The following is a 10,402-nucleotide window of genomic DNA, read 5'->3' on the forward strand; positions in this document are numbered from 1 at the left end:
GAGCCATTTGAAGAGGTATTTCTTTTGCTTCTGATTTGTTTGCCCTGTGTTTTAAGTAGGAGCCTGTTTCCAAAAGAATATAAAAGTCAGGTCAGGTGTAGTCTTTCAGAGTGCTGACCTGCAGTTAAGCTTGCTTCTGGTTCTGCTGACCATTTTCAGTCTCTCCCCCTGCATGTGTAACTTTCTCTGGTGCTTCTCTGAGAAGTTATATAAGTAAACTCTTTCTTTCTTAATAAAATGTCCTTTCCTATAGTGTGGGTACAGTCCTTCCCAGAACCACTGTCATTGCTTGGTATGTTAAATTCCTCTGTACTAAAAATATATTCACCTTTTTTTCAGCTGCTCTTAGAATATATTTTTCTACAGAGATTCTTAAACTTTATTTGCAAGTTCAAATTCTGTTCCTGTATGTCCAAATCATTGCACTAAAATGTTTTCAAAAATACATGGCTGTATTATACATCTCCAATTAAATTTCCTTCTCAGTGCCAGAAAATACCTTTGATGGCCAGGTGACAGTCTGTTTAAGCATAAAGCATTTGAATGATGTCCTGCTTGGCCATTCTGAGCCTTATGGAGGTCTGTAGATAATCTGTAGGGTGAGGACACATTGTGATGTACCTTGCTGAGGGATTTTTTGTAGGTTTTATGGAACTAAAACATACTGCCAATTTTTAAATTGTAGAATAATTTAGTGTAATTAAATAGTAGCAGTCCTAGTGCAGCCTTCAGGGCATTTCTCAGTATTGATATTTTTGCTTAACAGTGTGTGAAAAAAAAAAAAATAAAAGGCCTGAAAGCCCCATTCTTCCCCAAGACAGCATGGCAGCTTTGTCTGGCATGTAACAGCAGAGGTAGTACAGAAAAGAGTCTTGTTACTGTTTGTGATTAAAATATCTCAATAAATATTAGAAGAACAGTGTCACTTTAAAATCAGTATTAAAAAAACATAAGATAGCAGTAACTGTGTGGGGAAGGGAGGGGCTGTTACAGACCCCAGTGACATCTCCTCTGATTCTTGAAGTGAAATACAGCAGCCACATCCTTCTGAGTGCTCACAGCATGTTTGTACAAGTGTGCATTTCCTATTTTTGATAGCCCTACCAGAGGACAAGTATTCCTTTATATTTTGAAATGGGCAATGCCCTTGTTGAGAGGAGCCAGAAGGAGAAGGATCCCTGGTAGTGTTGACCAAAGCTGTAAAATCCAATTGGCCTCTTTGCTTCCTTCAGCTTGACAGGGATGCTCTCAGGGCAGTGCACAGAGGCAGCTGTTCCAAACATGCAGGAATACATTTCAGTTTCACTGCAACCTACTCAGGTACTTCTGCTGAGCAGTTTTTCACCTGTGCATGAGATTGCTCCGTTGTGTGGCAGCATGAGTGGCCAGGAATGTCACCTTACCTGCCTGTGCCTCAAGAACAAGCACACACCACAAGCCTCTCATTTCTCACATGCTGCCAAGTGAATGCAGTTTGAGAAGAAAGAAAAGAGTAAAATCTGCTATGGCAGGGATCATCAGGAACCTTTGAACAGGATTTTAAAATAGTTGTAGGTTTTAATAAACCTTGAAATACTTCTGAGTGTGTCAAGCCTTTTGATACTCAAGGGCATGTAACTGAAATTATATTTTTGAATTTTCCTTGAAGTGACACCTATAGACTCCCTGTGCATTCCCCACCACTGCCTTGTCCACACAGTCCTGAATTCTTGCATAATTTCAGGTTTTTAGAAAGGAATGCCTTCAGAGAGCAAACACGAGCCTGTGATACTCTAAGGATGCTGATAACTTTATCTAAGTGCAGCCAGTGCTTTGCTGGCACTGCACTGTGTGAGCACCATGAGAACAGGTAGATTTGTATGTTCAGGTAGAAAAGGAGCTCATGAACTCCTCCACAAAACAGCAAAAAGGTGATACAGTAATGGCACATGAAGAGTCTTTCCCAACTGTTGCACAGGTACTAAAGGTGTTCCTGGGGAGGTCACAGGGGTCAAATACCCACCCTCTGTACAAACAGTCAGAATGTGTGGGCATTTCCTTATAAAAACTTGTGATCTCAAAATAGACTTTCAGAGTTTATATGTAGGTTCATGTGCAAGTACCTTTAGGTGATCAACTATGAAAAAAAGAAAGGTATTGACCATTCTAGTGCTTTTTCAGATTTAAAACTGAAGGAAAAAATGTCCAATTCTGTCCATCCAGGCACAGAATCAGGTGCTGGCAGCACATATTCTCAGCTGGAATTGATGTTTCTAGATTAACTCCCTGATGTGAGGGTGCATCTGTGTACCTGAGAGTTGAGCTGTTTTCCCAAATAGATCCAGCAGAAAGTCTTGCTGTGTCTGTTCCTCTCTCCTCTCTAAGGTTTGGTGCTGCTGCAGTGCATTCTGCTATGGTTTGGAAGCAATGGTGCAGCAGAGCCTTTCTTACTAAGTTCTCTTGCTTCTTCCCATGTCAGTTCTTCTGATGTACTTCAACACAAAGAGAACAAGGTAGGGATTTCCTGTGAATGAATTTAGAAATACCCATCTTAAGGATCAGTGTAGTCAAATTCACACAGAGATCAATGCTTCTGTTGAATTTTTCAGAAACTATTTTAAAGCATCTATAAAATGAGAATACTTGTTTAGAATTTAATTTCATCACTGAAAACAAAATATGGAGTAAGGATGCAACCTTTAAAAGGTTGAAAACTCCTGTTTGTTCATGATTTTTAACATTTTTGAGTGAACAGCATGAGTGCCACCCTGTGCAGGTCTGCTGCAATTGATTGAAAAGCTCCACCTACCAAATCTTTGCACAAACAAATCAAAATATAAAAAAAAACCCGGGAGGAATGCAAAAAAAAATTCCTGCTTAAATAAGTCACCCATCAATCTGTCTGTGGTGTGGGCTATGCTGCCAAGCAGACAGAGCACTTCAACAAATATTTTAATGATTGGATTAAATTTGAGCTTAAAAAAAGAGGGAAGGAAAAAGCTGTCAGAAGCCCATGGCTGAGCAGGTCTTGTAGTTAAAAGCTACCTCAGCAGTCAAAACCTATTTATTTCAGAACCTTGCAGTTAACTGCAGTTGTGTTCCCTTGACTGACAGGAGGACAGTGACCTTGTGCAGCTCTCTGGATGTTCTTTGTTTATAGCAGTGAAATGAAGAGGAGGTATAGTTACTGCAAAGTTGCACATGCTGCTTTCAACAGCTTTTGTAGCCATTTGTAAATTAACAAGTGCTCACATCACAGTTGCAATTCTTCAGCTTGTTTGCAAGTAACCCAAGCAGAATGCACAGTGAGGTTGATTAGAGTGACTTGTTTAGTGCAGAAGCAGCACATGGAGGTTGAGGGACCTGGAGAGAATTTTGTACTGGCACTGCTGCTGTCTCTGGAGAAGCAGCACCTTGTGGGTCAGTAGACCTGTCTCCAGCCTCTGTGGCTGTTTAAATAACAAGCAGAAAATTTGCAGGTGGGTATATGAGCAAATAGGCTTGTTTCCTGTCCTCTTCAGGGAAGATAATTCACATGATATCCTAGTTATCACAAAAATACATTGTCTTCCATTTATAGGTTTTCTAGCAGCCCAAACAAACTGAGAAGATAAAGTGTGGTACACATTTCTTTGGCCCAAAGAATGTCTGTGGCTCCATGCTCCTCTGTGTGTGTGTGTGTGTTTCAGACTGTGGCTCAAATTTGGGCTTCTGAATTTCTGTAGTGGCAAACCCTTGCCAAGGGCTCTGTTTGGTGCAGCCTCCCTCCCCCAGGAAGGAAGGATGATGGCTGGCTGCCTTTCCATGGCTGTCCTTGCTGCTCAGCCAGCTGAGCTCTTCCTCTGCTGCTCTGGCTCAGTTACTCTGTGCACACTGATGGCTGCTCATTCGTGGATTAATAACTTACTGCAGGGGGTGGTAGCATTAGAAAAAGAAATCTTAGTGGTGAGAAATTGTTTGAAAAATGATCTGTAGTTGTGCTGGCATTGCAGCCTTTTGTTCTGTCTCCTCCCCTGTCCCTGATGTGAGCACTGGCTACTGGCATGCAGGACACAGCACTGGAATTGTCCAGCTCCAGTAGAAGTGTTTCCTGAAGGCTTATCTGCAATCAAATGTGAAAATGTTAAGTATTATGTGTACTCCATGCTAAACTAATAAGCTTTTAATATACTTTTTCTTACTCATTAGAGGAGGAGATCTCTGGTTTTAGAATTCACACCTGTGCTTCTAACCTGGAAAAACAAGTCTTAGCCTGCCTGGCAGAAACAAATCTCTTGGTAGCAGCCACTCAATCAAGAGCTTTTTGAAGTCAACTGTCCTTGCCTTAATTTTCATCTAAAGCTGTAAGATGCCACTTGAAAGAGCAACAAAAACATCACTGTAGACAGTGCTGTGTAATTAGGAATCTGTGACATTCCTTTGTTTTGCAAGGAATCATTCATTCCCAGCTAGTACCTCAGCTGATCCTAATTTAGGTAATGAAGTTCAGATCATGCAAGAACTTTCTCAAAATCCTGTGGTTTTTGCTATTTTGTACTAAAACAAAGTTGATGTGTTTTGAAACAAGCCACAAAAAAAAAACTTTTCTTGCTATTTCACAGAATCGTTGATTTTAATTGAAAATTTCCAGCTGTGTTCCAGATTGCTGTAGAAATTGTATGTTGACTTCTCTCAATGAACTTCTCACTGTAAGGGATTTTGAAATTCATTTTCCTGGGTCATTTCAGAGGTGGCATGGTGTTAAACAACAAGGAGATAATTTTTGCAGTATGCAGTTAGCAGCCTGTGGATTTGCCATAGGAGCCTGGTGTGTAAGCATTTCCAGAGTAGGTTTAGGTGGTGCTTAATTAGGTTCTTGCACCTTTCAGAATTATTCCCCAGGATTCTTAGGTGCATATCTGAGGTGTGACAGCCTCCCCAGTACTTTGGCAGAGACCAGGAGACTAATCCAAACCATGGGACTGTTTGTGTTATGAGTCACTAAAGTGGAAAGAGCACATAATGATGGGAAACAATGAAGCACAAAAGACTCCAAGCTTTTAACACTATTCCTAGGAAAAAATTCCCTGAGGACTTTTGGCAGCTTCCATCTTTTGTAGCTGTTTCAGTCTTTTGGCAAGACAGCCAAAAGCTGCAGTGATTATTCATGCTGCTCTGTTCTGGATGATGTCAGGGCTCCTACGTGCACTGGTAATGTTTTCTGCAGTGTTTTCCAGTGTGGTGGCTGGCTGGGGAACATTATTTTAGAGCTGGCAGCTGTGATAGTTTTAAGCACTCTGATATCTAAATGGGTTCAAAATCTCTCCTTAATGTTGTAATATATACTGGTAGCCTGTTTATAGCAGCAGCATTGTGCTGATGTTACTGAGAAAGCTGAACTCAGCATAGTGGGTTTGGTTTTGAGATTGGATCTTTTTAGCCAGGTAAAGGATTGGTTCTAGGACCAAAGGCAGCATCATACCTGGATTCAGATGGAGCTACAGCTCTCCAACCCAAAGTACATTAAACTGTGGCTGAGGGTATTTGTGATAATCTGAGAACAGACAGTAAACTGGAATAGCTGACAAGGCTTGACAGACCTGGTTTTGTCTCAGACTGTGATCTCTGAGTGCAAAGGCAGCTGGCTCTCCAGCAGGGCTTCGGGAAGTCCCCAGGGACTGGGGAAATGCACTGACACATGGTTACACACATAGTGACTGTTTGTTTCTGTATCCTGCCACTCTTTCATTCAGCGCAAAGACTGCAGTTTTTTCAAGGCTCCAAAAGCAGTACAAGGGGTTTGGCAAGTGTTTCATTTCTGTGTTTGTATGTAGCTAGGAGACCTCTCCTCATCACTGGATGATCGCTCCCAAGAGGTGCACTGAAAAACCACAAACTGCTGGTGATTCACAGCAGAGGTTAGAAATGGACTTGAGCTCCAGATACAAGTGATACTCATGAGAAACATATGCCAGAGGAGTTACTTTTCTAGGTTTTGCTGTACTTGTTATCTCAGTTTATGGTTTACATTTGTTGTGATGCATCTTCCTGGCTGGATCTCCGTGTCGTTTAACGTGCAAACCTCTCTGGCTTGCTCTAATTCTCCTGCCAAAGAGAAGGAAAGAAGGTGCAGTAGCCTGGGCTGAGTCAGGAGGACAAGCCTACAGCACATTTGAAGTTGGTGGCCCATGTTAGCTGTGTCAGCCAGGTGAGAGTAATAAAGGGGTTTGCTTCCTTCTTGACAGATGATTGATTCTGTGCTGTTTGCCCTGAACAGGGACAGCCAGTGCCATGGGTTACACCACAATGACCTTCGTGAGCTTTGTCAAGTGCTGGAGGCTTTATTTAGGCTCTGGGTGTGTGTCCCAAGACAGCTTTGCTTGTTACTGGCTTTTGTGAGCAGGAGTTTCTTTCTGACTATAACTATAATCTTAGCTAATATTTTGCTTTGTTGCTCCCTTGTCTTGATTTGGGATCCGAAGTCACTCAAGCATTGGGCTCTTTGTGGAGAAAAACTCCATGTGCCAATAGGCTTGGGATCAAAGGAGCCACTGAGATTGAAAGATAAAGGAATGAGGATGGTGGTGTTATTTACACTGCTGAGGAAGAAAATATTTGAAAGTAAGTTAGAATTCAAACTAAGAAAACAGTTGACAGTAAGTTAGACTTCAAGCCAAGGTTGTAGTCAGATATGCTTGAAGGTGGCAGAAGAGGGGAACTGAACAGCACACACAATTATTGAGAAGTAGCTGAAGGGAAATCTGGTGATGAAACAGGATCAGGATATTAAAGGAAACTTGTAGCCATCACTTCAAGATGCAGCCCTCTGGTGGAGAGGTAGATGTTTTACTCTGAAGAGCATTTGCTGTCAGGCTCCTTTGTGTGAGGCACTTGGAGATTGTGCATGGGAAGTAACTTCAGGGCATGTCAAACATGTCTTTGTCAGTCACAGCGATTGCTAAAATACACCCCTTAAACAAGGTTACATCACCTTTCTTGTAACATAGGCTTTGTGTGAAACAGATGAAGATAAACTGGAAACAATTTGATGAGTCCAATTTATTTTTGTATCTTGGTGAAGTAATTAATGTTGTTTACCATTTTCTTTAGCAGATGCAATGCTTAAGCTTCGCTGTGAAGAGCTGACAGTAGAAAGATGGGGCCTGATCAGTGGGAAGGCAGCAGTCCAAGGTCACACAGCAAACCACAGCAGTGCAAGGCAGCAGCCCAGGGGGCCAGAGTTTAACTGGATGATGTGTTCATGAGCACTCTGCTCATGCCTGCATTCACTCTCTGTTCCCAGACTGAACAGCCAATGCTGCCACCTTACCTATTGTAACACTTCATCTGTAGAACACACACATAACAAAGTACTAGAGGTCTGGCCAACACAGGAGATCATTCCAGAGATTGTCTTCCTCTTTAAAAGGGATTATTTCAAGTAAATCAAATTCTGAGTGGAGAATAGCATTTGTGCAGGAATGTGCATGTAGTGTAGGAATGGCAGTGCACAGAATAGAATTGATCCAAGGGCTTAGGTTGTTAGGTGGAGCACCTAACAAGATGTCTGATTCTCTGGTATTGTGTTACATGGAAGTTGGCATTGGCATTCTGGCATTCAGTTTATTTTTCAAATATGTGGGATTACAATTCTGTAATATTTAGAGAAAGCTCCCTCCACCCCCTGCTAAAAACCAAACAGCCCAGAACACAACTCCCCTTCTCCTAAGCAAAACAATCCTTTCAGTGTTTCTAGAGTTTTACTAATGCAGTGTAGGTGTGCTAAGCAGGACTCCTTCCTTCTTTCATCTGCAGCCATGGACATCAGAACTTCCCAGGTGTTACCCTGGGAACCCAACTAGCACAACTCTTAAGTTATACTTAACTGTCTTTGTAACCTGTCATTACCATGAGAGGTAATAACAAATCTGTGTGTATTTGTATCATGGCAGTTCCCAAATTAGACACAAATAAGCAAGATGGAAAAACAACACCCAGAGGTCTTCCTGATCCATGTGCTTATCAGAAAGGAATTTATATTATCCTCTTGCAACACAATCAGGGAGCAACACTAGATAGAGGCTCAGTCACACCTAGACCAGAAAGTCCTTTCTCCTGATCCCTCCCCCTCTTTCTTTTAGTTGAAGCAACAGGTTTAAGTAGGCAATACATATTGACAGAATTGTGTCCTTCATAGCTCCAGTGTTAATGCAGTGTTGATTGATTGTAGGACAGCATCCTGAAAGAGGTGAGCAAGATCTGTGTAGATGGAGGAACAAAATAGAAGTGAGAGAGAAACCAGCTGGAGTGACCCCATATGCAAGGATATGGGGTTAATGCAAAGATAAAGTTGGGTCAGGGGGGAATTTAAACTGAATTTTCAAGTTAAGCACATCAAGCCTCCAGTAATATGATAAGAAGATAATGACAGGAAAAAATCATGTTGGTGAGGTAGAAGAAAATTGGTATATTGAATTGAAAGAGGGAGGGAAAAAAAAAAGATAAAATTAGTATCAAAGAATATTAAGCAATAACAAAAGAATGGTAGAGTTGTCAGTGGTAATGTCACTGAGGGGATGGAACACAGGGACCTACAGCAAGTCCATTGAGCTGAAGCTCAATCACAGAGAGCAGTCAGAAGGGAAGAATGGGAAGCTGGCACAATTCTATTTGTTTTTCCATGCACAGGACTCTGTGCAGCCCCAGCCAAGCCAAGTGTGCTCTCTTGGATTGCTGTGGGCAGCATGCAGGAAGCCAGGTCACAAATGGGGAATTGCAGCTGAACGAGTTGCTGGCAATTTAAAATATCACCTTCTATGCAGATATTTTAAGGGAGTTCAGGGGCCAGACAATGTGAAAGCAAATGGAAAACCTTTCTTGGCACTGCCTTCCTGTTTGAAGCACTTTTCTTCCACTAAATAGCTGAGGTAGACACAGAGGCAGTGGGCTTGCGGTAAGTGCAGTCCTTGTCCCAGCCCTTTGTGCAGCCTAAAGCTGGCAGCAGTGCTCAGGAGTGGTCATGGACCAGACCCCATGGGACAGGCGCTATCCAAACCCTCCAAGTTCTGGGTAAATCCTCAGAAATATCCTATATGACATATAGAGGCTTAGGTCTCATTTTAAGAAGTGATACAGGCACTCAGCTGCTGTTTTCCCATTAATTAATTCCCTTTCCCTGTTTGGCAGATAACAGAAGGCTTTCCTGTTTGCTCAGTCTGACTGCTGCCTTCCTTAAATCACTGGTTTTGCAGACGTTTTCCTTGAAGGTCTGAAGAATATATAACATTTCCATGGGCAGGATCAATGGCTTTGTTTGTAGGGTTTGGTTGTTCTGCCAAAAGCATGATTGTGTTTTCTGCTGTTCATACTGCTAAAATTCCCCAGCTGGGACAAGTGCCTTTGATGTCAGTTGACCTACATATACAGAGAGCAATTGAGGGAATTTGTAACATGTTTGGGTATGTTTGTATCTTCATGACTCTGAATGTACTGGGGTTTTTTCTATTGTCAATCTTTTTTCTTTTGAAATCACTTTAGCAGCAGTCCCTGAAGTTTGTATAAGTTCAGAGAGGCTCCTGTCTGTTTTGAGCTGAGGTCAGTGTGTGATTCTGAGGTTGAATAACTGATCATTGAGTTGGATGTTGGAGACATTTCTGAAGCTGTTGGTTATAATAACAGCTCTCTTGATATCAATTTTTTGCAGACTGTTCATGTGAAGATGTAGTAAGCCAAAATGAATGGTGGTTTATGAGCTACTTCATATTTTACATGTATTCAATTGTTAAAAAGATAACATTTCTAAGGAAGTGGAAGTAGTGTCATTGAAACAGGCTGCAATAGAGGACTGAAAGATAAATGTTTAGAGAATGATTATGTTCCTCCTCAATTCTAATATGTGACTCAGCAGATTGTATACAAAAATTCAATGTATGTGTTTGAAAACACTCTCTTTAGCTGAGGGTGTTGTGAGTATTCTTTTCTGCTTTTGTATTAAGAATGTTTGACAAGAGATGAGGGTTAAAAAACTATCCTGAGGGATTTTGCAGCCATTAGGAGGCAAATTGGCTCTCTGGCTGCATACCCCTATTTAAAATCTCTAATGAATACTGCAGTACAGAATGGTTGTTACTTCTAGGACTGTAAGTATTTTTGATCTCTGAATAACATTTCCAAGTTGCCAGTGATATTTTTTTTCCTAAGAAACCTGAAAAGCAGGGGGAAATTATTTAACTGCTAGTGACAGACACTGGTTGAAGTGGGATAGCCAGGAATTAATTTTGAAAGACAGGTTCCTTAATACACAGAGAAATAACCACAGTGGCCTTGCCAAAAACAAGGCTAACGTGTCAAACTAATGCAATATTGGCACTGACATTTTCTGACAATACACTGCTCCATGATAGGCCTTTTCCTGTGGCTCTCCCCTTCATGTCACTGCTGTTTA

The sequence above is a fragment of the Ammospiza nelsoni genome, chromosome 14 (genome assembly GCF_027579445.1).
Source record: "Ammospiza nelsoni isolate bAmmNel1 chromosome 14, bAmmNel1.pri, whole genome shotgun sequence".
NCBI classification, from domain to species: domain Eukaryota; kingdom Metazoa; phylum Chordata; class Aves; order Passeriformes; family Passerellidae; genus Ammospiza; species Ammospiza nelsoni.